The following is a 27,615-nucleotide window of genomic DNA, read 5'->3' as shown; positions in this document are numbered from 1 at the left end:
CATTCTCTATATTGTACGTTAATGTGCTGTAGAGAGTATAATGTACACTGCATAATGAATACGTTCACATGGATAACTCAGTTCGTGAGTAAAAACACTTATTGTTAATACAGTATTGTATTTTGATTAAACAAAAACCTAATGAAAACTCAAAATCGCGATATTTCCAAGTTTACGTACCTAGTAAAGTGATTTGTTTGTATTTTACGCCAGTATCATCGAACTCCAGTCGTGGAAGGGGATAGCAAACGGTGTTTCCGGTTCTCAACCGTTAATCCAAAGGTACAGCCAGGTTAATATTAAAAATGTTAGTAAAAATAAAATGATGTCCCTGTACTATAATACATAGCCTCAATTTGTTCTCTAACCTCTCGCCTTAAAAATTTTCCCTTCTATCTAGTGAACACCTCACCACTTTTATTGTTTACTTATATTGAAGTACTTCCTATCGTCTAAAATTTCCCTGACTTTAAACTAATTTTTACTAACACTACTTAATCATAACCATTCACTTTCATCTGTAATTTACAATCACTTGTACTTCTCCTCACTTCTGTCATCACTCTTATCCCCTATTTCTCCATTGGTCACTGAATCACATGTTATTTAGGCATAATTTTCGATAATCATTTAAAATGAAACGAACACATTAATTACCTTTGTAATAAATTACGTAAAATAGTATATTATTTTGTTTTATTGAGGAATTACTTGTCAATAAGTTTATTACGTACAATATATTTAACTTTATTTAAATCGGTAATTATGTACGGAATTATAGGATGGGGTAGCTCATTTAAATCCAATTTTAATCCACTTTATTTATTACAAAAGAAAATAATTAAAATATGTCTTCATAAACCTATTGATTTTCCATCTCAAAATTTGTTTCTAGACTTTAATGTACTTAACGTAAGACAAATTTATTATATTGTATTAATAAAATTCATACATAAAAATCGAAATAATTTTGAGTTGTATTCTCATAGTTATGAAACAAAAGTTATGAATTCTTTAAGATTGTTTGAACCAAAATGCAACACTGTTACAGTATTTAATCACAGTAGTAATCTAGGCCCAAGAATATATAACAAATTTATATTTAAATATCCTAATCTTGTCAATTCTAATAGTTCTAGTATTAAATTTAAAAAGTTATGTATGGATTTTATAAAAATTGAAAAATTGTAAATTTAAATTTATATACTATAATTGCTCAGTAGACATAAGACAAATTGTACTGTATAATTATTAATTTCAATTCAGGAATCCACCCCTGAGCACGAGTTCTACTCTTTCAGGGGCGAGCTAAAGTTTTTCTGTATATATTATATTTTATGTTACAATTATTAGCAAAATAATAAATAAATAAATTTGTAAACTTACATTGAAATACTTCCTCTCTTCCTATCATTTCAATTTCTCCGATTGTACTCTTAGTAGTCACTTCCAATATTAGTAACATTTCACTACAAATTCCTATTAACAAACACTTCCAAATTTCCTCCAGTCACCATCTTTATCATCTATTGTTTCTCTGGACACTAATTCACTTATTCGTTCATACTTTTTCCCCTCCGATTATTTTTATAGTTACTCTTACTCCTTGAACACTCACTTAATTGTTTCTATGTCTTTTGCCGCTCTTTTATCACTTCCCCCCTTAAGCACCAACTTCGTAATTGTAGTTCTGCGGTTCCTGATTTCCTGATTTCTTCCCCTCACAAGTAAATGGACTACACAAATCCTTAACCACCTTCTTAACCTGTTTTCTATTAATAAGGAAATGTATGAACAACTATACGTCATTTTGTAAAATATGACGTCACCAAGAACGTTTTAATATGACGATAATTATTCATAGTCATCGTCGTCATCATCATCTTCAAGGACTGAGTATGTTAGACAGTACCTTTCTTTAACAGAATTCCTGAACTGGAATTTCCAACACAGAGCTGGTTTTCTTCTTATTCTCAATCCAGTTGACTTATATTACTAGCAGGATTCCCTTGAATGTCTACTCGGCCCCAACCTTTCGACATGTTTATGTCACTGTAATTCATAGTCATCAATCTTGTCTAATAATTTGAAAATTTTTAATTTTTCTTTGATGTAATTTCTAATATGGCCAACGCTTTGCCATCCATGTATGAATTTCACTTTTTCTACCGCTAATCGCCGCCTTTGTTGCTTTATCGGAGTCCAACGTTATGAGTATGATCCCAGATCATATACCAGATTTATCAATCTTATGGGCTTTAAAAGCAACAACTTTTATCAATTTCACTATGCTACCATCTAGCGACAGTAAAAGAAGTCACGTTATAACTCCCATTTGCATGGATGGGCAACTCGTGCTCACAAAGTGCTAAAAAACCTTGAAAGAGAGAAATACAGACACAGCCAGCCGCAGCAGTTACAAGTTGTTTGTAGTTTCGCTGCAAAAGCAGTTCACTGCCATGGTGCGCTCTGGCGGCTCATGCAGGTGGTCGTAATATCTACTCCATGAATTTGAATTTCAGAATGACGCATGGTACAACAATTATTATAGTAATTTTAGACAGACTGTACCTAAACACACATAACAAAATTATATTATTTCCTAGCTTTGTAAATTAGTTTAGTACTGGAAACACAAAAAATGAATACAAACTTTTCAAGATACAACAAATATAGCTGCAAAACTTATTTATTATTACACTATTTGTTAATATTTATTATTATATGTTTTATTTGAAACATAGAACGCGAGAATTTACAAATCTCTATGCATTAAAGAGTTCTCAGAAAGTTAAATAGTCTGTTTTCGCAAACAATCACAAAGTCAATCATTTTTACATGTAACGGCAAATGAAATAAACTTATTTCTGAGCTCTTTCTGTACATTGAGAGCTTTTACACTTCTTTCTTGTATTAAACTCTGCCTCAAGAATATATTTGGAAATTCTGATTAGGCATCATCACGAACAGTTCGAATCCTAATTTCTCTGGAATCTGAGTGGCTTGATGTTCTGTAAATTTATCAATTCAAGCTATAAACTTTCAGCGTCTTCTATCGGCTGTAAGCCAAAAGATTTCAGAAAAATGTTGATTCCTTGTCAATTGTCACTATTTCTCCAAACTTACCAGTGAATTCTGCTGTAGGTCTTGAAGTAGGGTCTTATATTTGATAAGAAGATTTTCTTATCATTCTTCAAGTTAGTTTATAGTCAAAGAAAGTGAAGTTACTATGTTCTACATGCCACTGCCACATTTAAAATTTATCCATAAATGTTCTTAGCTAGTCGATCATATATCGTGCAATTCTGTAACTCGCACGCACAACGTGCTAACGATATTTGATATCAGTCTCACCTTGATATCCCATTTTCACCTTTAGCTGTTCTAGACAGTATTTCTTTACTAAAACATTCACGGTGTTTATTTGTAACATAAAATGTCATGCGTAAGAAAATATAACAGAATATAATACAAGCTTTACCTCCCTTCTTAATAAAAAAAAACTCTTTCTCTTTCGACTAATCACTAAAGAGAAATGATCTGGGGATTCTAATGTTTTTCACTTAAAACGAGCCGCCACTTACTGAAGACGCGAACGAACTTGCGTCTTGCAAGAACTGCATACACACACTACAGCTAGTACAGAGTCCGTTCTACCTGCACTGAGGTTGCGTTGAAACTTTGAGAGCACGAGTTGCCCACCCATGCCCATTTGAATTGCATGGAGCAATTGCACTTCCGTCTAGCGATTGTTACTAATCGGCAGTGAACACTGTAATTGAGTTTAGCCTTCTTAGTTCGCACCTTGAAATGAATCAACACTTCCAAAAACGAATGCACAGTAATGTATTCCCAAAACTGGTATCGAAGTAACGAACTGGAGGTAGAAGAAAGCAATATACTCGTACTATCTAGAAATATATAGGGTGACTGTAAATTCTTGCAGTATCAATAAAATACGCCATCAGAATTATTAGTCCTTAGCTTGTCCAAGATTAAAATAATGATAATGATGCTGCTGTTAAAATGAAACTATTCTACATGCACGATGTATGGAAAAGCAATAGAAACTATGCTTCTCGTGTTATCAATCGTGGAACTAGACTTCATTTTCGACTTGGAGGCAAGCAATATGACTACGTCGACCAGGTATATATTTGCAAGAAATAATTCCATAAAATTGGAATCGTATTTTAGATTCACATTGATCGGGGATTACCCAATCCATTATAGCTTTAATTAACCTCCACAGCACAATTTTGTCAATATGCGTAATTCTGCATAAGCTTGATTGATTAATTATGACACACTGAACAATTCCGCACCGTTAATAATTAGAGATTATTACAAATTGGCTTAATCTTGTAAATGAAAAACGAACATGAATTGAAGGCATATAGCTGACGTGGGTATCTACGGTTTCGCAATGTATCTCGATCTACTGCATTCAACACTATACACAACTGTTATTGTCAATATCATTATCATTTTAAAAATTATATTCATTTTATTGGCAACAGCAAGTGTCACTCCTAATGTGGAAAATTTGGCTTAGATTGGCAATGTATGTTTCTATTGTATTCAAAATATTATTATTATTATTATTATTATTATTATTATTATTATTACTGACAAATTAACATGAATTTTATTGACAACAGAACGTTCACTGCTAATGTGGAAAATTTGGCTATTACTGAGAATGTATCTCGTTGTAATATAATATATCATCATCATCATCATCAATCATCATCCTTGCATGTATTGGGCCTAGTGGCCCGTTATGGTCTCTTGCCAACGTTTGAACGGTCTGCACAAGGATTCTTGCCCACAGGATGGTAATTTAAAATTTGGAGTGGAATTCTAGAACGAGGGATTCTGATGACATATGATCTCCAGTTTTGTCTGTATTTCTGTAGGTATTCCGTAATCGGTTCAATCTGCAGTTCCTTCATAATGTCAGAATTTCTGATGTGATTCATTCTCTTGTATACCGCTGTATACCCATTTCTGCCGCCGTTAATCTTTATGAATCAATATTACGAATCGTCGAAGCTTCACTACCAAAACAGAGTATAGGTCTGGCCAATGTTTTATAAATTCTGTTTCGCGTGTGTTTTTGTACTAAGTTTGGTTTGAATATCTGATTAATTATCCCCATTTAATAATTTTCTCATTCAAATCTTTTTCTTCTTCATATGAAATTTGGTAACCGAGATAACTAAAATTTTAACTTGTTCGATGATCTTATTATTGGTGCAAATTTTGCTACGGACTGGTTCTTTTCCTAAAAAGTCATCACTTTAGATTTGTCAGTTGAAATTTCCATATTGAAACTTTCTGTCATTTGATTGACGTTGTAAACCAAACGTTGTAAATTATCTTCTGAAGTTGCCATAAACACAATATCATCAGCAATTAATAAGGTATCTATTTGGGACAAACGACTTATCAGTATACTTCCATGTGGTTTCAATCTCCATTCCTTAATAATGTGATTCATGTATATTATAAATAATAGAGGAGATAAACTACAACCCTGTCTCACTCCTTGATTTATTCGTTTCCATTCTGAATACTTGTTTTCAATCCTAACCTGTATGTGATTATTATTATTATAAATATTGTAAATAGGCCGTTATATTATTATTATTATTATTATTATTATTATTATTATTATTATTAACGAAGACTCGAATATTAATTTTTGAACAGAAGTAATTTATTTCTGAACTAGTATGTTTAGAATAGAATTGCACGATGTATTACAATCTCGTTCTATTTTATTTAACAGCACTACTGATTATAATTATAATTATAATAAAAATAATAATAATACAGCAGTAACAGTAAAAATAATGATACTAATAATGTTGTATACACCTAGCAATCCAGCTGATCAAACGTGAAAGGATCATGGAGAGCCACGTCAAGCATGTATGATCCAACAGTCTGACGAGGAGACTGTTTAATGGTGAGATTTATGCTATTTTTTATACTGTTTTTGTGTTCCACATTTCATATTGTTAACAAATATCTTATTTTAAGTTGTACTTTAAGAACGCTATCCGTGTACGAACATTTGAGAGAGGTTACGTTCTTATTATTTTGCTAAGTATCTTTCCATAGTTGGCATAGTTATGTTCAATCAATAAATAGTAGAAAACACCAAAAACAAATACTAAATGTTTCAAAAAATAATATTTAACACGTTGACTGCCACTTGACGCGTATATACGTCCATATACGTGCTGTGAGACGTATATACGCTTCAAGCGGCAGTCAACGTGTTAATTAAATTAGGAACAAACTTAAGACACAAAACGTTTCTCGCTTTTCAATTAAGCTGTAAACATTTTGCTGTCCGTTTTGGTCTACAAGGAATTGTTACTAATATCTTATTTCATAAAACAAGAATATAGTAGGTAATCTCTTAATTGCATATTTATATCATTCGTGCGCGAAAAAACTTTTACAGCACATTTTAAAGCATTTAGCTCCTAGCTGTAATGCAACAGGCAGCGCAAATGTGCAGGTCGAGTGGGCCGAACAGCTGATTGTAGGTCACGTCCATATCTACATGTACGTCAGATTAAATTGCTACGTGGGCGGAGACAATGGAAGGTCCACGTTATAGCCGGAGTGAGCATGTTGACAGTTGCTTTTAAGTCTCTGTCTGAGGTTTTTGCGTGTAACCTATCATGTGGCAACGAAATCATAACTGAGTTTCGTATTTCTTCCGTCATTAACGACAACTTCGTCGACCTGTAGAGTTCAGTTCACATTTATGTACTTATCAAAATGAGAAATAATTGAGCAACTATTCAGAATTGAACTTAAACTTACTTAAAATGGCATTCTGAATACCCGGAGGTTCATTGCCGCCCTCACATAAGCCCGTCATCGGTCCCTATCCTGAGCAAGATTAATCCGGTCTCTACCATCATATCCCACCTCCCTGAAATCCATTTCAATATTATCCTCCCATTTGTGTGTCTCGGCCTTCCCGAAGTTCATTTTCCTTCCGGCCTCCCAACTAACACTCTATATGCATTTCTGGATTCGCCTATACGTGCTACATGCCCTGCCCATCTCAAACGTCTGGATTTAATGTTCCTAATTATGTTAGCTGAAGATTACAATGCGTGCAGTTCTGCGATGTGAAACTTTCTCCATTCTCCTATAATTTCATCCCTAAAATATTTTCCTAAGTACCTTATTCTCCAATACCCACAGCCTCTATTCCTTTCTCAAAGTAAGAGTTCAAGTTTCATAGAACCGATAATATAACTGTTTTATAAATTCTAACTTTCAGTTTTTTGAGAGCAGACTGGATGACAAACGCTTCTCAAGGCATTTCCCATATTTATTCTGCGTTTAATTTCCTTTCGAGTGTCATATTTGTTACTGTTGTTCCAAGGCACTTTAATTTTTCCACCTTTTCAAAGGATAAATTTCCGATTTGTATATTTCCATTTCGTACTATGTTCTGGTCAGGAGACATAATCATATGCTTCGTCTTTTCGGGATTTACTTCCAAACCTATCTTTTTACTTGATGAAGTAAAATTCTCGTGTTTTCCCTAATAGGAATTGAATTTGCATACTTGTAATATATTTGTTTTTCGAAACTAGTCTCAGAAAAAAAAAACCTTCTTAAGTGTGCGTCAAACTTTGTAACTAGTTAAAGAGAAGGAAGTTTAGAAGGTAAAATGTGGAAAACTCTTTAATTAAAAATATAGTTTATAACGATTTTCTAGTGTTAATATCAAAACCTAAGTGGTATATTACCTAGTTGACTAGCGACGTCTTTGTTTATTCCGGTTTCTTCAGTTGTTTTTCTGTAGGGTGCGTTTGTGTTAGGTACTATGCAGTCAAATGGGGTGTGTTTTCTGAAATTTAGTTGTTTATTGAGGATGCGTTATTGTGTGTTTGTATATTTCGTACTGTTCTAGTGTATTTAATTTCTGGTTTTTTGTTTGAATGTGTGGGATTTCCATGTCTGTTTCTATGTTGCTGTAGTTGTGGTTGGAGTTTATGATGTGTTCTGCGTGTGAAAGGTGTTGTGTGATTTGGTTATGGCTGTAAGGTGTTCATTATATCGTTTTTGACATGATCATAGTATATAATTTTACGTCTTTTTATACATAACACATTAAAATTTGTTTCCATGATCAACATGTGCGATATACATATTTGAGTTTTGCTATATATCAGACGACTATGGATATGTTTCTATTGAGGTAGATGGTAGTGCTTTGCTGTTGTATCGAGGTGTATTGTGAGAATATAATGAAGATGTTGTTCTATAGTCGTTCTGTGTACATCAATGCCGTAACAGCCATTGAGTGTACAAATGACGGTACGGTCTAGGGTGGGGTTGCCCTACGGTTTAACGAAAATAACCAATTTGTAAATTGAAATTCATAGAACGTACACCTTACATAATTTTAACTACTCATGTAAATTTAACCTAATATGGTTCAATGAATTGACGTAGTATAATAGGATGAAATGTTTTAATTGTAATATTCTAATGGTCCACAATTACATTAGATTACCAGCAATGTTTTCAATATTACATGGATCTCACGATGTTTTTTATAAGCGTAAACGCTTGACCAAACATGTAACATGGATCTCATGATGTTTTTATAAGCGAAACGCTTGACCAAACATATAACATGAATCTCATGATGTTTTTATAAGCGAAACGCTTGACCAAACCTATAACATGCATCTCATGATGTTTTTATAAGCGAAACGCTTGACCAAACATGTGACATGGATCTCATGATGTTTTTATAACCGAAACGCTTGACCAAAGATATAACATGCATCTCATGATGTTTTTATAAGCGAAACGCTTGACCAAACATATAACATGGATCTCATGATGTTTTTATAAGCGAAACGCTTGACCAAACATGTAACATGGATCTCATGATGTTTTTATAAGCGAAACGCTTGACCAAACATGTAACATGGATCTCATGATGTTTTTATAAGCGAAACGCTTGACCAAACATATAACATGACTCTCATGATGTTTTATAAGCGAAACGCTTGACCAAACATATAACATGCATCTCATGATGTTTTTATAAGCGAAACGCTCGACCAAACATGTAACATGGATCTCATGATGTTTTTATAAGCGAAATGCTCGACCAAACATATAACATGCATCTCATGATGTTTTTATAAGCGAAAACGCTTGACCAAACATATAACATGCATCTCATGATGTTTTTATAAGTGAAAAGCTTGACCAAACATGTAACATGGATCTTATCATGTTTTTATAAGCGAAACGCTTGACCAAACCTATAACATGCATCTCATGATGTTTTTATAAGCGAAACGCTTGACCAAACATACAACATGCATCTCATGATGTTTTTATAAGCGAAACGCTTGACCAAACGTGTAACATGGATCTCATGATGTTTTTATAAGCGAAACGCTTCACCAAACATATAACATGCATCTCATGATGTTTTATAAGCGAAACGCTTGACCAAACATATAACATGCATCTCATGATGTTTTTATAAGCGAAACGCTTGACCAAACATGTGACATGGATCTCATGATGTTTTTATAAGCGAAAAGCTTGACCAAACATGTGACATGGATCTCATGATGTTTTTATAAGCGAAACGCTTGACCAAACATGTGGCATGGATCTCATGATGTTTTTATAAGCGAAACGCTTGACCAAACATGTAACATGGATCTCATGATGTTTTTATAAGCGAAACGCTTGACCAAACATATAACATGGATCTCATGATGTTTTATAAGCGTAACGCTAGATCAAACATATAACATGGATCTCATTATGTTTTTATAAGCGAAACGCTTGACCAAACATATAACATGGATCTCATGATGTTTTATAAGCGAAACTCTTGACCAAACATATAACATGCATCTCATGATGTTTTTATAAGCGAAACGCTTGACCAAACATATAACATGCATCTCATGATGTTTTTATAAGCGAAACGCTTGACCACACATGTGACATGCATCTCATGATGTTTTTATAAGCGAAACGCTTGACCAAACATGTGACATGCATCTCATGATGTTTTTATAAGCGAAACGGTTGACCAAACATATAACATGGATCTCATGGTGTATTTATAAGCGAAACGCTTGACCAAACATATAACATGCATCTCATGATGTTTTTATAAGCGAAACGCTTGACCAAACATGTAACATGCATCTCATGATGTTTTTATAAGCGAAACACTTGACCAGAGATGTAACATGCATCTCATGATGTTTTTATAAGCGAAACGCTTGACCAAACATATAACATGGATCTCATGATGTTTTATAAGCGAAACGCTTGACCAAACATATAACATGCATCTCATGATGTTTTTATAAGCGAAACGCTTGACCAAACATGTAACATGGATCTCATGATGTTTTATAAGCGAAACGCTTGACCAAGCATGTAACATGCATCTCATGATGTTTTTATAAGCGAAACGCTTGACCAAACATATAACATGCATCTCATGATGTTTTTATAAGCGAAATGCTTGACCAAACATGTGACATGCATCTCATGATGTTTTTATAAGCGAAACGCTTGACCAAACATGTGACATGCATCTCATGATGTTTTTATAAGCGAAACGGTTGACCAAACATATAACATGGATCTCATGGTGTTTTTATAAGCGAAACGCTTGACCAAACATATAACATGCATCTCATGATGTTGTTATAAGCGAAACGCTTGACCAAACATGTAACATGCATCTCATGATGTTTTTATAAGCGAAACGCTTGACCAAATATGTAACATGGATCTCATGATGTTTTTATAAGCGAAACGCTTGACCAAACATATAACATGGATCTCATGATGTTTTATAAGCGAAACGCTTGACCAAACATATAACATGCATCTCATGATGTTTTTATAAGCGAAACGCTTGACCAAACATGTAACATGGATCTCATGATGTTTTTATAAGCGAAACGCTTGACCAAACATGTAACATGGATCTCATGATGTTTTTATAAGCGAAACGCTTGACCAAACATATAACATGGATCTCATGATGTTTTTATAAGCGTAACGCTTGACCAAACATGTAACATGGATCTCATGATGTTTTTATAAGCGAAACGCTGGACCAAACATGTAACATGCATCTCATGATGTTTTTATAAGCGAAATGCTTGACCAAACATGTGACTTGGATCTCATGATGTTTTTATAAGCGAAACGCTTGACCAAACATGTGACATGGATCTCATGATGTTTTTATAAGCGAAACGCTTGACCAAACATATAACATGGATCTCATGATATTTTTATAAGCGAAACGCTTGACCAAATATATAACATGGATCTCATGATGTTTTATAAGCGAAACGCTTGACCAAACATATAACATGCATCCCATGATGTTTTTATAAGCGAAACGCTTGACCAAACATGTGACATGGATCTCATGATGTTTTTATAAGCGAAACGCTTGACCAAACATGTAACATGGATCTCATGATGTTTTTATAAGCGAAACGCTTGACCAAACCTATAACATGTATCTCATGATGTTTTTATAAGCGAAATACTTGACCAAACATATAACATGGATCTCATAATGTTTTATAAGCGAAACGCTTGACCTAACATATAACATGCATCTCATGATGTTTTTATAAGCGAAACGCTTAACCAAACATATAACATGGATCTCATGATGTTTTATAAGCGAAACGCTTGACTAAACATATAACATGCATCTCATGATGTTTTTATAAGCGAAACGCTTGACCAAACATGTAACATGGATCTCATGATGTTTTTATAAGCGTAACGCTTGACCAAACATGTAACATAGATCTCATAATGTTTTTATAAGCGAAACGCTTGACCAAACATGTAACATAGATCTCATGATGTTTTTATAAGCGAAATGCTTGACCAACTATATAACATGCATCTCATGATGTTTTTATAAGCGAAACGCTTGACCAAACATGTAATATGGATCTGATGATGTTTTTATAAGCGAAACGCTTGACCAAACATATAACATGGATCTCACGATGTTTTATAAGCGAGAAAGCTTTACCAAACATATAATATATGATAAGGTGCAATAATAATGTATTCAACCATCGATTAGTATAGGCTGAAATATTTAATAAGAAATTTGTCACGCATGAAGAATCAAACAATCTGCCATTTTTACTTCAGAAGCATGTCATTTCACGTAACATCTATTTGAAAGAAACAAGTTCCTGAGCGCAAGAAAAAATATTATGCAAGTTTTGCTACAACAAGGAACATTCCATCCGTAATAAAGGGGAAGTTATCTGTCTAGACATGGCATTTAGTTCACGAACTTTGAACATTGTCCTTTATGACATGAATTTTGAGCACAAACCATTCAGTAACTTAAGAAAATTATCTATTATAACGAAAGTCAGTGTCCAAGAGAGATAAAGAAACAGAAAAAAGTTTGAAAATGTTCTCACTATAATAAATATCAATGACTAGCCCTCTTTTAAAACTGTAAGTTTTCTTGTAAGCAACGTCCGAATTGAAAATAACAACGCGCTATGTCACAAGTTTATTGCAAGTTAGATAACAATAATTTAGAGGTAATACTAGCTTGTACGACACGAACTGTCAGCCCCCACAAAATATGGAAGTTTTTGTTATCGAACACATGTTTACATCTGACCTAGATTCCAAGCTACATGAGATGAAAAGTTGCAACTTTCATCATAAACTTTGTATGAAGAAGAGTTACGGAAACTGTGGGTGTATCACGTTAGACAAGATTTTCTGAGCGACGAGGTTACCCTATTTAACTTAATGTTCGCGAGATATATCCGGCGCGAAACATTTATTAAGGGGGAGGGACACCTTTACAATTGTATAAAGTCAATCTTAATTAAAATATTCACATGTCAGAATCGTTTTTTCCTGCCTTATTCTATATTTTTAATATATTTTAAAGACTTCTTTTAATTAACAGTAATTTATTTCCAAAATGTTTTATGAAAATATGCTATCATTTTGCATTTTCCTGACACCTCTCTCAAATCTTTGTATTTTAAAACTAATCTTACTTTAAAATGTTTCTAATTACTGCATGAAAAGCACAGGCAAATAATTCTCATTCTTCTATATACACTTAACACTTTCATAATCACTGATTAACTTTACAACTTCTTTACTATGTTAACTTTTTAGGAAATTACCTGGCCGACTAGTTTCGAAGTGTTTTTCTTTTTATAGAATGCATTATTTTAAAATTTTCATTACGCATACTATTTCATAAAATATAAATAAGAAGTGCTAGATCTAAGATCATAAACTTATGTTGTTAGAATATCAAAACACACAAACATACAACATTTCATTAAATTACATAAAAGAAATCTTGAGTTATTAGGGAAAAGAAATGTAAATTTTAAAGTTTCGGAAAACGAGCAAAAAATAAAACATTTGAAAGAACAGCGAGGTGACAATGGGGAAAAGTTGAACGACAGATGCCGGACAACATTATACATATCTAACAATAACAAATTCATTCATCACATGAAAGAGAGAAGTTTAAAATAAAGAAAAAATACCATTTTGACTCACAAAAGTGTACCTTTCATCCTAGATACTCAATGTGAAAGGTTATTAATATAAAGAATGTAAAGTAAACGTATTATTATTAATCAGAAATGCATATAGAGCAGGCCTGCACAAACAGCGCTCAACGAGCGCGCGCGCTCCTTCGGAGCGGGAGTGCTGTGTTTACCGTTCGCCGAAACGGAGAGGAAGATACGTCAGAATGACATAGAGTTGCTGCAGGTAGAGGAGAGGGAAACGACCACTCAGTTTTCTAGTGGAGTGCAGTGTGTAGGCCTATTCTCAGTAACTGTTTCACGTTGCTTACCTACTGCTACAGTACAGTATGGAGGAATCTAAAAGATGGAACATAACATTTAACATTTGATTTACAGCTCGAACTTATTGATCTTCAATGTGACCTAAGGGCTAAAGATCGTTTGAATAATACCACTAGCCTGGTTGAGTTTTACAAGACTAATCATTAGCAATAATATCCACGACTACACAGGCTGGCTATGAAAATGATTGTTATGTTTGGCTCAACATTTATATTTGTGAGCAACCGTTTTCTATAATCAACTTTAATAAAGGCAAACATCGAACATCTGTAACTGATGTTTCATTATGACCAGTAGGCTACTGTTCCTTTCAGCTGCCAACAGCATAAAACCTCGTTTTGATGTACTGATAAATAAAAATATGACAAAATGATATTATACATTTAAGTAGCTATAGAATTTCTATTACTTCTGTAAAATAAATATTTCTTTATTAATTAATAATAGTCGAAGATAGTTTTGCAAACATTGAACGGGAATTCATTTCATAAGTACTCGTAATAGTACTTCCTTTTGTGTTTATTTTGTACGAGATCACCCCTTCTTCCAGTCCACCCTTATACAAGCGCAGCTAATATCTGCAATCCGCTCATGAGCTGTGAGCCGGCTCGGAGAGCGCAAACCTTGTGCAGGCCTGATATAGAGTGTTAATTGGGAAACAGGAGGGGGGAAAAAGACACGGCGTAGCTCGGTCGGTTAAGGCGCTTGCCTGCCGATCCGAAGTTGCGCTCGCGCGCGGGTTCGATCCCCGCTTGGGCTGATTACCTGGTTGGGTTTTTTCCATAAGGCAAATGTCAAGTAATCTATGGCGAATCATCGGCCTCATCTCGCCAAATATCTCGCTATCACCAAGTCCATCGACGCTAAATAACCTCGTAATTAATACAGCGTTGTTAAATAACCAAGTAAAATAAAAAAAAAATATTTCTTCGTAATCACAATAAAGACGCCATGACCAACAGTAACTAGACCAAGGCCAACCAGAAGCTAAAACGGTAGATAAAAAAAAAATAGCATTGCACGGATATCATTACAAAATTTGCAGAACTGCTTGCTTCCATGATCTGAGTGAAAATTGCGTATGACCACTGTGTGACAGTCCTTGTGATAGAATATAGATGCTACATCACTATACCTAAAAATAACGTCAAATCTATAGTTCAATATAGCACGGACTAACCACAAGTGGCCAAACCCTGCGCATATTTTGATAATTCCTTCCATGTACAAAATTTGATTTTAAGGAAAGTTTCGACAACTGTATTCAGAGCTGCACGCATTGTATTCTTCGCCTGACATAATTAGGAACATAAAATCCAGACGTTTGAGATGGGCAGGACATTTAGCACGTATGGGCGAATCCACAAATGCATATAGAGTGTTAGCTGGGAGGCCGGAGGGAAAAAGACCTCTGGGGAGGCCGAGACATAGGTGGGAAGATAATATTAAAATGGATTTGAGGGAGGTGGGATATGATGGTAGAGACTGGATTAATCTTGCTCAGGATAGGGACCAATGGCGGGCTTATGTGAGGGCGGCAATGAACCTCCGGATTCCTTAAAAGCCAGTAAGTAAGTAAGTAAGTATAAAGAATTATTTTAATCACTGGTAACTTCTTTCTGCTTCCAAATAGCCTGAATTGTTTATAGGGTTTCATAATTTATAATTTTAATTGCCTCTGCCCTCTTTAAATTAGCAGTGGAAGGGAAAGAAATATATACAGTTTATTTTCTCTGCTTTAGTTTGTCCATTGAAATAACTGGCTTGTCGTAATCTATTTATTCTGTCTGTCATACTCATTTTATTGTACTACATGAGACTGTGCTGATTTCATGAACAGAACTTGAATTGCATTTATACTCGTAATATGGTGGAAATGTAATGATTAATTTGATCACTTTTCTTAAATTGCTGGTAGATTGTTAATTTGATAATGGAGTCATGTGTTTGGTATGAAGAACGGTTTCCTTAGGACAGAACAGGCTAAAATTAAGAGGTGGGATACATACTGTTAAATATAAACTTCCTTTCTTGGATCCAAACATGGATTCAATAATTTTGTAACGAAAAATGCTATTACTAATAATAATAATAATAATAATAATAATAATAATAATAATAATAATATTGTTATTATTTTTTTATTATTTATAAATGATATAAGTAAAAGAATAAGTTCTAGCTGCCTTTTATTTGCGGATGATCTCAAAATCTTTCGTAAAATTAATAGTTTGGCTGATTGTCAAATTCTACAAAATGATATTAATTCAATTTCACGATGGTCTGTTGAAAATGGAATGAAAATTAATCTATCCAAAACTTCTGTCATTTCCTTCTCACGGAAAACTACTTCCCTAAAATTTAATTATTCTCTTAGTAATGTCATAATTACTAAGAAAAATAGTATCAGAGATCTTGGTGTCTTACTTGATTCAAAATTATATTTCCATGTTCATGTGAAATATATTTATATCCATTCATTAAGAATGCTTGGTCTAATCAGATCTATAACTTATTCTTTTTCTACTCCGATGTGTCTATTAATTTTATACTATACATTGGTTAGATCCAAGCTTGAATATGCATCTGTTGTATGGAACTCCATTACTTCCACTGACTCGGCTAAATTGGAGAATATTCAAAGAAAATTTATTTCCTTGTGTTCTTTTAGATTTTTACCAAATTCCGAAGACTATAAAAATGAGATTAACTGTAAATATTTTAACTGCTGCAGTTTATTTGCCAGACGTCAAGATCTTGATTATTTATTTTTTTGTAAAGTCATTAAGGGTGATATTGATTGTGAATCAGTCATAAGCAATATCAGTCTTCGTATTCCTGCTAAGCGTTTAAGATTTCATAACATTTTTTATAATAGAAATTCAAAATCTCTCTCTCCGATCTGCAGATGTATAAAATATGCTAATTTGCATGGATTAAGCTTGGATCCATTTAATGTATAGTATATACTTTTTGAGTTTATCATGATATATCCTTACTTGTTATTATTGTCAGATATTGCTATTTATTTTGTTGCATTTGGTCAAAGATTATTGATGACTATTACATTGATTGTATTCCATCTCACTGCCATTTCTATCATTCATTCTCATCATCATTTCTTCTGTTTTGTTTTTTATCTTGTGCTAAACTGTAATTGGCCTTGTGCTGTTGTTTTGCACGTTAATATTCTAAATAAATAAATAAATAAATAATAATTATTATTATTATAAGGATTCCTTAATGACATACATTACCTTGTTAATTGCTATTCACGTGGTAATTCGCCGCGTAATGACGCAAGTATTAATTGCCTCCAATTAATTTAATTACAGTCAACGTGCTGTAATGAAAGATACTTATGGATACGGTTATTTCAGCATACAGTGTAAAGCAGGAACGAGGGCGAACTCTTATTGCCGCGGATTCGCACATGGTCGCTAATGTTCGCTCTTCTTGCGTGGGATAAGATTAAAGTAGCATTAAAGGAGGTAGCACAGAACGAGCGCCACCCCATTGTTCCAAAGGATTACCTTGAACTGGATTCGAACTAAGCGGGAACAAAGCAAAATGCTTGTTCGAAGCCATTTGCAGAACATTTCCGAGTTCATACAGCTTCGTCAGACAGAGACTGGGGACTAGGGCAACCACGTAACAACAGACCGCCTCTAATAAATACATTACATTCAGAGGAATTTAACATAACATATAACATTGTAACATATATTTTACTGCGTTATGAAAAGTTCGAAATTCACTAAAACAGCCGAGAATTCAGTATTTTTATGAATAAGCTTTTATGTACAGTAAATACACAAATTATATGAAATCATAATTATAGTCGAGACGCTGTTATTCCCGGTGTGACTCCTCCTCTTTGCTTACGTCTTAGGAAGTGAAGGCTCTATAAAGGCTAGGTAGGTAGTATCGTTCGGAATTTTTGTTCTTTTGTTCCCGAGCTACCATACGAGGAATCTATTTGCCACACCGTTAAACATTATCATGTCGTAGCTCCTATGATAATAAATCAAACGCACTGTAATTAAGCAAATAATTGAGCGGCAAATGACGTCTTCGTGTGCTTTCTGCCAACACCAACTAAAGAGCCAAAATGGCGGGCGTATATATTAAGTATTTATCGAGCCTTAAGAAATGAATAACGTCTTCATAAGCGAATCACAAGACGCACACGTTTAAATGTAGCCGACCTGCAACGCGATTGGCTGCCGGAAATTAGAGCGACGGGACTATAGGAAACAGATTTATGCTTGTAGAATTTTGAACTTCGACAATGCTCAGGTTGGCGTGTATTTACAACATTAAACACATTTTAATCAGGAAGCTTTAAGACTGACAGTACTTGCTTTACAGTATATAATGAAGGTTGCTCAATTTTGACATTGATGTCCGTCGCAACGGAATTTTGAACAAAATGAGAAAAATTAGGGATTTGAAATTATTTTTAGTGCAGTTCTGTATTTTACGTTCATGTATTTCTTTAGTTTAATTGTTTTTGTTAACTTACATCTGAAACGTCCTATACAGCAACTCCGTCTCAAAGAGGAGGTGAACTGATCGTTTTAAATTTCAGGGGGAAGCTCCCTTCTGTATGAAAAACAGAGTGTAGCTAACTGTTACAATTGGGCCAGTTGTCAAGGCTATCTGGACATAGCAAAAATAATTCCGTGAGCGCACCTTCCAAGATCAAGCATACATTTCCCTGAATATTAAATCAGTTTCGAAAATTTGTATACTGTTTATAAATGCAACATAAGCATACCAAATTATCATAGTAAAGTTTTATAATGATATATATATATTATGTATAAGATGATTTGTATGTTCCAAATTTAGAAAAAAAAAATTGTGTGATACCATAGAACAGGGATATAAAGCGTGGGCATATTGTATCCTCTAACAGGAGTTTCAAAATCTTCCACATACACAACTGCATGCAAGAATACGCTTTTAACAGATTCTACGTGACTGCTACACGTCATTTAAAGGCTAGAAATGTCAGTGCTTAACATGCATGCTATACAGCAGTGGTCATCAGCACTCGCTGTAATGGGTTACGGGTAAGCAGTGCATGGCGACATGCACTCTCGTGCAGAAGGAAGCATACCCGCCAGCAGCCACGAATGCACGCTGGTGCTGTAAGAGACCTGCGGGTAAGAGACGCTAGCCCGAGAGTGCAGTGTTCAGATGACCGCTGCTATACAGGATATGCATTGGTACAATCACAGGTTCGATTCTCGTTGGGTCATGAATTTTCTCTATTAATGTAATCCTCTCGGCCGTGCCATGGCCCTGGAGTTAAACTAGCTTCTAACAAAAATGGGTTCCAAGTGTATATCCTAGGGAACGAAGGCGGTCAGCACGTAGGATTGACATTCCTTCTTTTAATCAGTGCCTTATCCCGCCATCCTAAGGACCTTCCAGGATCTTCAAGGCGACAAAGTTTTTTTTTTTCCGATAATATGCCAAAAACACCAATAAATTAAATGAGAAGAGACAGACATCTTTTAATGATGACCATTTCAAATTTATCCACATGGAAATGCAAATATGCAACTACTCCAAATTATAGGACATTCAATTTCGTTTAATCCTGATTTTCCTCATGAAGACAAAGTAGACCAACATCACATATTCATTATGTGTGAGGTCTCGCCCACCTCATTGAACATTACACGACTATTATGAAGTAGCCAATGTGTATTACTACTATTTAATACGAGAAAAATTCGTACCGGCACCGGGAATCGAACCCAGGACCTCTCAGCTCTGCGCGCTGAGCGCTCTTTCCAACTGAGCTATGCCGGGACATGATACACGGCGCCGGCCGAACCCCTCTCGCAATGCTTTTTACGGCCTTACTACCTGCATTTGAGACGATACACGTCATATATGCAGGAGCGCATATTTAAATGACTTTATGGTCAGATTCAACATGCACTGCACTCATATCCCCATGAATCTCCCTAATTAACTCTAAATTAATTAACAATTACATCTCTCCCCCCTCTTCGCAATTGAGCCATCTTATAGCCAAATGGCTGGTCTCGGAACTGAGACAAATCAACAAGGCTCATGACAACAATCACCTCCCACATAATAGCCAATTTGGCTAGTCTCTTATATGAGACAACTCATCCTGCCTAAGGTATCCCGTGGTTTTCCTCAGGCGTAAGACAAATGTCGGGATGAGCCCTATAAGGAATGGGCCACGGACCTATATGCCCTTCCCCATATATATTCCACCCTTATTATAAACGATGTATGCCCTAGTTCAGATAATATAACTAGTCTATTAAATATACGAGGTCACTCAATAAGTCGCAAATTGAAAGGACAGGGACCTCTCAAATTGCAGATTAGATTTCACGGCGCTTCTTCCGACGGCCTTCACATGCTTTGTCATCGAACAACAGATGACGGCGTCTTGCCATCCTAACGGCAAACACCAGCCAACTCCTCCTCGCCCCGTTCCGTGATCACTTGATCAATCTCAGCCCCCCTCGCGTATGTGGTACCTAAGAGGTTACGTCCAATTTCGGCTTCCCCTTCAAAATTTTCTAGAGCTCCTTCAGGGGAGCAGCGTAACCCGGAGTGAGACTAGTGGCCAACAGGCTTGGAGCTCACATATTTAGTTTTGTACAGCCCTCAACCCCTTGCAAGGACGCGTTTTGCGTACCTTTTAAATTTTCCTCCCAATTCTCCTTCGATTTTTTTTTATTATTATTTTTTTATTTTTATTTTTTTTTTCGAGATTCAACATCAGTTTATGAAAACTGCTAACAGTTAATACATCACATATTCATTATGTATGAGGTCTCGCACACTTCATTGAATATTACACGACTACTATGAAGTAGCCAATGTGTATTATTACTATTTAATACGAGAAAAATTCGTACCGGCACCGGGAATCGATCAACCTTCGAAACGTTGTCAGCTTCTTATTTAATAAAATCCAATTTATTCAAATACCTTCTGTAGAAAAAATAACAGGGAAATTAAAGACTTCACACGTGAAATTTCTAATAATTTGAACAATAAAAAGACAAACAGAGAGATTTTAAATGAAAAAGTTTATATGTTGCTTGTAATAGAGGAATGCATGCCCAACAAGACAAATTAACAAATTTAAAGAGCACAAGACCAAAGATCGATTAAGGAAGATTAAAATAGCCTTATAAAGAATAGAGGAAAGAAAAATAATAACAAAAGAGGAAGAACGTAGAAGGACTAACAAAAGAACTTCTTGTGATTCATATAGGTTAGTTACTATATTATGATCTCATTGATTTAATAGTCGTTCTGAGCACATAAACTCCGACGAAGCGGAACACGTGGACGTGAAAGCAACATATCGCTGCAGTGATTGCCAAACCACAACGCGCCAGGTGGGCCTGTCGGTAATGAGACCGACCTGGTATGTTAACCACAAAGAATTAATGTGTAGCTACTATTCACGGGAAATTATATAACATATTAATTGTAAGTATTCCTTTACGAAAAAGGAGTAATGAAACAAATTATCTGTGACATGTGTTTAATTTCGTAAGTAAGTATTTTGAGAAAGATAAATAACGAAAGTAGGAGAAAACTTAACAAAATTTCGAGGGAATATAAAAAGGTAAGAAGATATAAATTAGAATAATGATAAAAAACAAAGAAGTTCAGAAAACAAGAAAGTTAAAAGTGAATAAAAGTACAAAGAAAGCATTGAAGAAAGGACAAGTGAAATAGTTAAGAACAAACGGTGGAAAATTGAAAGAATACGAAAGGAAATAAAAAATAGTTAAACGGAAAAATGAGAATGAACTGAAAATAAATAAAAAAGACAGGATAAAAATAAAAATAGAAAATGAAATAAAATAAAACACCATAATTGGAGAAATAGAATTGAAAGATGAAAGGACGAAAAAAGTGGTAAATGAGAACTAATGAACTATTTTATTAATTAAATTTAAATATTACGAAATAAGAAGGGAAGAAAGAAAGAAAACAAAAATAAGAAGAAAATTAAATGAAAGGGAATCATAAGTGGGGAACCTAAAAATACATAAACATGTGATAGGAAAAGAGCATACGTACAAACTGATTTTCTAAATAATAAGTAAAGCTAAAGTTACAAATAAGGTAGGAAAAAATCAATAATTAAAAGACAAATAGAAAATAAGTTGAAAAGAAATAATAGGAATAAACTGAAAAAATATTAGAGGTCAAAAAAGAGATGAACAAGCAAACTGATTAAAAAACAAACTAAAGCTATTAAAAAAGAATTAATAATTATTTCTTAACTCAACTGAGTTTTCGATCGGTGGCAGTTACAGATAACAAAAGCATAAATAAAACGAAGAGATAAATAAATGTAAGAATTAAAAAAGTACAAATCTAAATCAGTACATATTTAAATACTTATGCACAAATGTAAATACTTATGTGCATAATTCTAATTACTTTAAAGAAGATAGAGAAAAAGAAAGATAGCCACAAAGAACAAGGATAAGAAAATAAAGTAAAAGTGAACAGGCCTAATATGAGGAAAACTAAAAGAATGTGAAAGAAGGACGAAAAATACTGTACGTAAACGAGAAAACTAATTAAGTAGCCAACCAAAGCTATATAAATAAAGAAAAAAATAAAAATAAAACAGTAACAAAGAAAATGAAGAAAATAGAGTAGGGCATAATTAGAAGGACAGAACTGAAAGAAAACTAAACAAGACAGAACGAGAGGCAAACAAGCGAACCTAGTGAAGTGCTTACTTACTGGCTTTTAAGGAACCCGGAGGTTCATTGCCGCCTTCACATAAGCCCGTCATTGGTCCCTATCCTGAGCAAGATTAATCCAGTGTCTATCATCATATCCCACCTCCCTCAAATCCATTTTAATATTATCTTCCCATCTACGTCTCGGCCTCCCCAAAGGTCTTTTCCCCTCTGGCCTCCAAACTAATATTCTATATGCATTTCTGGATTCGCCCATACGTGCTACATGCCCTGCCCATCTCAAACGTCTAGATTTAATGTTCCTAATTATGTCAGGTGAAGGATACAATGCTTGCAGCTCTGCGTTGTGTAACTTTCTCCATTCTCCTGTAACTTCATCCCTTTTAGCCCCAAATATTTTACTAAGAACCTTATTCTCAAAAACCCTCAATCTCTGTTTCTCTCTCAAAGTGAGAGGCCAAGTTTCACAGCCATACAGAACAACCGGTAAAACCTAGTGAAGTAACCAACAAAAATTAAAGAAGAACAACGTAAAGAGAGGAGAAAACAAACCAGAAGAAATAAATTACAAGTTGAAAATTGAAAGAAATCGAAATAAGAATAGAAAAAGAAGTAAACAAGCAAACTAGTAACTAAAGATAAAATAGAGAATAAAAGAAGAAATAAGCAATAAGGAGAAGGAGAGAAGAAAATTAAGAAGGAAAGATAGGGGGAGAACAGAAAGAAAATAAAAAAAACAGATGTGAGGACTTTACGAAAATAACTGATACGTTATCTGAAGATAACATTAAAGAAAATATGTAATTGAGGACTATTACAAATTGAAGAAAGGAAAAACAAAATATGGATGGAGAAGTACAAAAAACATAAATGCGTGATTACAGAATGAAACTTCGCACTCCGACTTTCTGAAAACTTAAAGCCGTAAACATATTTCAACATGTGAACCAGGCGCTACGTTGTGCATTTAGTCCGTCAGCTGTTGCTCTGTATAATGAAACTGGGACGTCTAGACATTCTATGCACAATGAGCGTCAGCTCGCTGCACGAACAGCGAACTCATGACCCTCTGCCCTCATCACGTGTCTAACCTTTCCGGCTTTCGTCGTCTCAGAAGTTAGAAGCGCGTGACAGACTTTATTATGTAATTAATTCATAGCTACTTGCAAAAGTTTCGATTTTTTTATCGAGTATTTGCCGTTATCTGAAGTTTATATCATGTATTGCAAAATATGCATAATTGTTATCAATTAGACATTCTAATACTCGCGATTAGTTACTGAAACATAGTCTAAGTAATCGCTTTATTCAGTCTATACCATTGCGGATTAGAAAACTTTAAAATTTTACATAAAATGTGTGGAATTTAATATAAATTCGTGCTGGGTTTTTAATTTCATACAAGACGTAGCGTCAATTTATGTTAAAAGTGTTACACAGTTTAGAAACAAATAGAAGCTATGAAAATAATGATTTCGTAACATAGTATATTACAATAATGAAATCGAATATGTCTCTCTTAATATATATATAAAAGATTCGTATATTTCTAAAGAATATATCTGAGAATCAAATTAAATTCATACTTAGATCAATATGTGATCCATAAAATGGCAATTGAGATATGTAACGAATAATAATATAAACAGTCATAAACACACGTTCAGCATACAGAATACAGCACACACTTCGAAATAAACATACATTAACAGTAATCACAGAATCTTTTGACAATGAGTAACACGAAAAAAAATAATTCACGTTAAGTTGTTAAGCTACTTCATATTCATATACAAGAACACTGCAGGCTGTTCCACACATACACAAGGATTTTGTAAAAGAAAAATATTGATCCCATTGTGATGTCACGTGGTTAGTACTTCATATAGGAAACTAAAATATAAATAAAATAAAAATTATTTTATTTATTGTTTATCTAAACACTTTTTGTGACACTGGAAAACATATAGCATATTTATCTATATCCACGCAAATTATATACTATATTCGTAGGATGTTTTGTATTAAGAGTGAACTGAACAATTCACTACGATACGAAATGGGTATAAGCTCTGATTTCCTTATTCTGACGAAGTAAAAAATTATAAAAATTCGTTGTTTCCTACATATTTCAGCTATATGATAATGTATAGGATATAATTTATTAAAGTTTTCCTATATTAATGAACGAAATTTCTCCATTAGAAACACCGAAAATTAATTTAAGAGCAAAAATTATACATGCATTTACAATTATTTAATCGGTTGGACTGTAGCCTATTAACATGTCATAGGCTCTATGATTTGAGAGATATCACGCATAATGTACAATTCGATTCATGTTGATATTTTTTCTAGAAACTACAAATGACCACAGACTTAAGGTAAATTATATGAAATTATTTTATAATATTGACTTAAAAACAAAATTATGAAATCTAAATACATATATGATTGTCAAAAGTCTATTAAAATATTTATGAAAAATTTGTGTGAGAGTTTTACGTGAAAGTTTACACTTTCATTGTAATACTTTCCTTGAAAAGAGTTTGCCCCTAATACGCTTATATCTGCATTTTTTTTATCTAAAATATTATGTCATATTAGCATCAAAAAACGTTATCTGTCATCATACGTCTCACGCCTACAAAACATTTCCAAGAATTTTTGCATTTCATAACTTTTCTCACGTACAATTTTAAATATCAATTCAAACCTTAATATTTCGTTGTTACTAAAATCCTTTAACATAAATATCGTCAGCTTAAAGCAATTTTAATTTTTAGTCATAGACCCACGTGATAAATATCCTTTCTTTCACGCTTCGGCAACATATATTTTTGTTTTTCTCGGACTCTTCAATATGACATTTACTTTTATGAGATGATATTGCTCTAATGATACGCATTTATTCCATTGTTTTGGATTGTGGTCGTCCAAATACAGATCAATATGCTTACAAACAAACTTTTAGCCCAGATGTCTCCGCACCCACTTTTCAATTGGGCCCGCCGCCTGCGCTGCAAAACTGGGTCTGGCGTTGCACGTCCTTGGCCGGCAGCCGGGGACCGTGGAATCGATAGCGAAGCGTATCCAGGCGCCGCCAGGGCACTCCAAGCTACCACAGATATCCACTCTCATGCATCTTACAAGATAAGCAATGTATTGGCTGTCACTCAAAACACCTTCATCACATACGCCAAGAAAAAGGGACGCAGAATTCCCAATCATATAAATGTCATAATCAGAAGCGGATATTGCTTGCTCAACATGAAACACTGTCTATTTTATTATAAATACGACAAAAACCCGTTTATATTTGTGTTAAAAATATAAAATAAAATTTAAATATTGCTATATTCTGCCAAACATAAGAACAATGTATGAAAAGGCGCCAAAACGTGCGTACATTATGAGCTGTCATCAATTAAGGTAATAACAGTGTGGAAATTATAATTTAAATATAAATAACTAAAACACAATTAACTACCCTCTAAGCCAGAGGATTTAACTGTTTTTATGTATATTTAACTATATGAAAAATGAATAAAATCTTAAGATAAACTTTCTAATTCATAAGAGCTGCAAATATTACTTCATCAATACACAAATATTTCCGAAACGACATAAAATAAATTTGTTTTTAGTAAGAAGCTACCGTTGATGTACTTTTAAAATCATTTTTTTCAACTTTAGATAATAAGAATTAATTGAAAACTTGAAATTGGTAGTTTTGTAGTAAGAAATATAGACACTATAACTATGTTTAAGACATGTCCTGACATACAAAGACCATAAAACAATTCCATTCCCGAATTTACCGTAAAATAATTAACTCTATTCCACTCTAAAGTTCGATGTTAACACTTGAATCTGAAATAACCAAAAAATTTTGAACGACTATTTAGTTGATACCAATTCTGTCGCTGCATGAAGACGAATTAAGTGCATTACAACGTGATATCTCTAAAAAATTAAGCTCTTAAATAAAAACTTCTGAAAAAAATGCCACATAAACCACGATCTCTAAGCATAAGACGAAATGATAAATGATCACATGGTGTCTTGCGAACAATTGACACTCGATATGGTTGGCGCGTGCGGGGAGAGCTCTTGTGGAAGCTAGATGAACGTAGACAGAAGAAAAGAGCATCGCGTTGTCATGCCGACGTGACGTAGTAAGGGAACGCTCCCCACTTCACCCACCCTCTCACTCGTCAGATAACTAGGATACCACTAATAAAGTAAATGGGGCTCTTTAATTGCTAAAAAATGACTACTAGGGGCACACAACAGATTTAACCACGCTAATTATTGCAGGCTATCATTTGCACACCAACTGAACTATACTGCAGCGTGTAGTGCCTTGTAACCTCGTTTAAAACTAATGAACAACTATTAAACATGAACGTAACCGCTTAATTCTAGAAGTTATGGCACTAGTTTACAACTTTGAACGCTTTCATAAGCTACTTTCCTCAATAACCTCACTTACATTATGTGTAAATGGGCAAGCTAATGTGTCTACGCATCAGTGTTCACCAAAGATTTAAAAATTGAAAATGTTTTAACGAACGAGTTTAGGCTTATCGTTGTCTCGGAGCACTGACGTCACAGAGCACTACACCACACTGCCCATGTGCCTCTCTCTCCTCCATCCGACGACCCGCCGGGGCGAAGCCGAGCGCACTACAATGCGATAGAGCTAAAGCACAACTCAGCTTTCCCACTCCAACCGGGAGATGTCACCACAATCGCTTTGATTCCTCGTGCATGCTTCCAATCTGTTGTGTGATGAACGTTGTATTCTGAACATAATCTTTACTACATGTTACACAGCGGTTACGCTACGCACTATTCTGCGTGACACGCGTTTTTATTTGAATGGATTTATTCTTGTTTTCTTCATTGTACCTTCCTCA

General features: G+C 34.3%; 1 protein-coding gene across 6 annotated transcripts in view; it reads right to left on the bottom strand.

Annotated features, from left to right (window-relative positions):
* The window catches only part of dlg1 (discs large 1), a 1,351,531-nt gene extending 1,324,163 nt beyond the window's left edge, over positions 1 to 27,368 (bottom strand). For 5 of the 6 annotated variants that reach the window (XM_069849439.1, XM_069849443.1, XM_069849448.1 and 2 more), the window contains exon 1: positions 27,189 to 27,368. The gene's annotated coding sequence lies outside the window, so the exon portion shown is untranslated. The remainder of the gene's footprint in view (positions 1 to 27,188) is intronic. The other variant, XM_069849445.1, reaches the window with a different exon arrangement.
* Positions 27,369 to 27,615: the final 247 nt, after the last annotated feature.

Source organism: Periplaneta americana, chromosome 16 (genome assembly GCF_040183065.1).
Source record: "Periplaneta americana isolate PAMFEO1 chromosome 16, P.americana_PAMFEO1_priV1, whole genome shotgun sequence".
Taxonomy (NCBI): domain Eukaryota; kingdom Metazoa; phylum Arthropoda; class Insecta; order Blattodea; family Blattidae; genus Periplaneta; species Periplaneta americana.
This window is presented reverse-complemented; position numbering and strand designations above follow the sequence as displayed.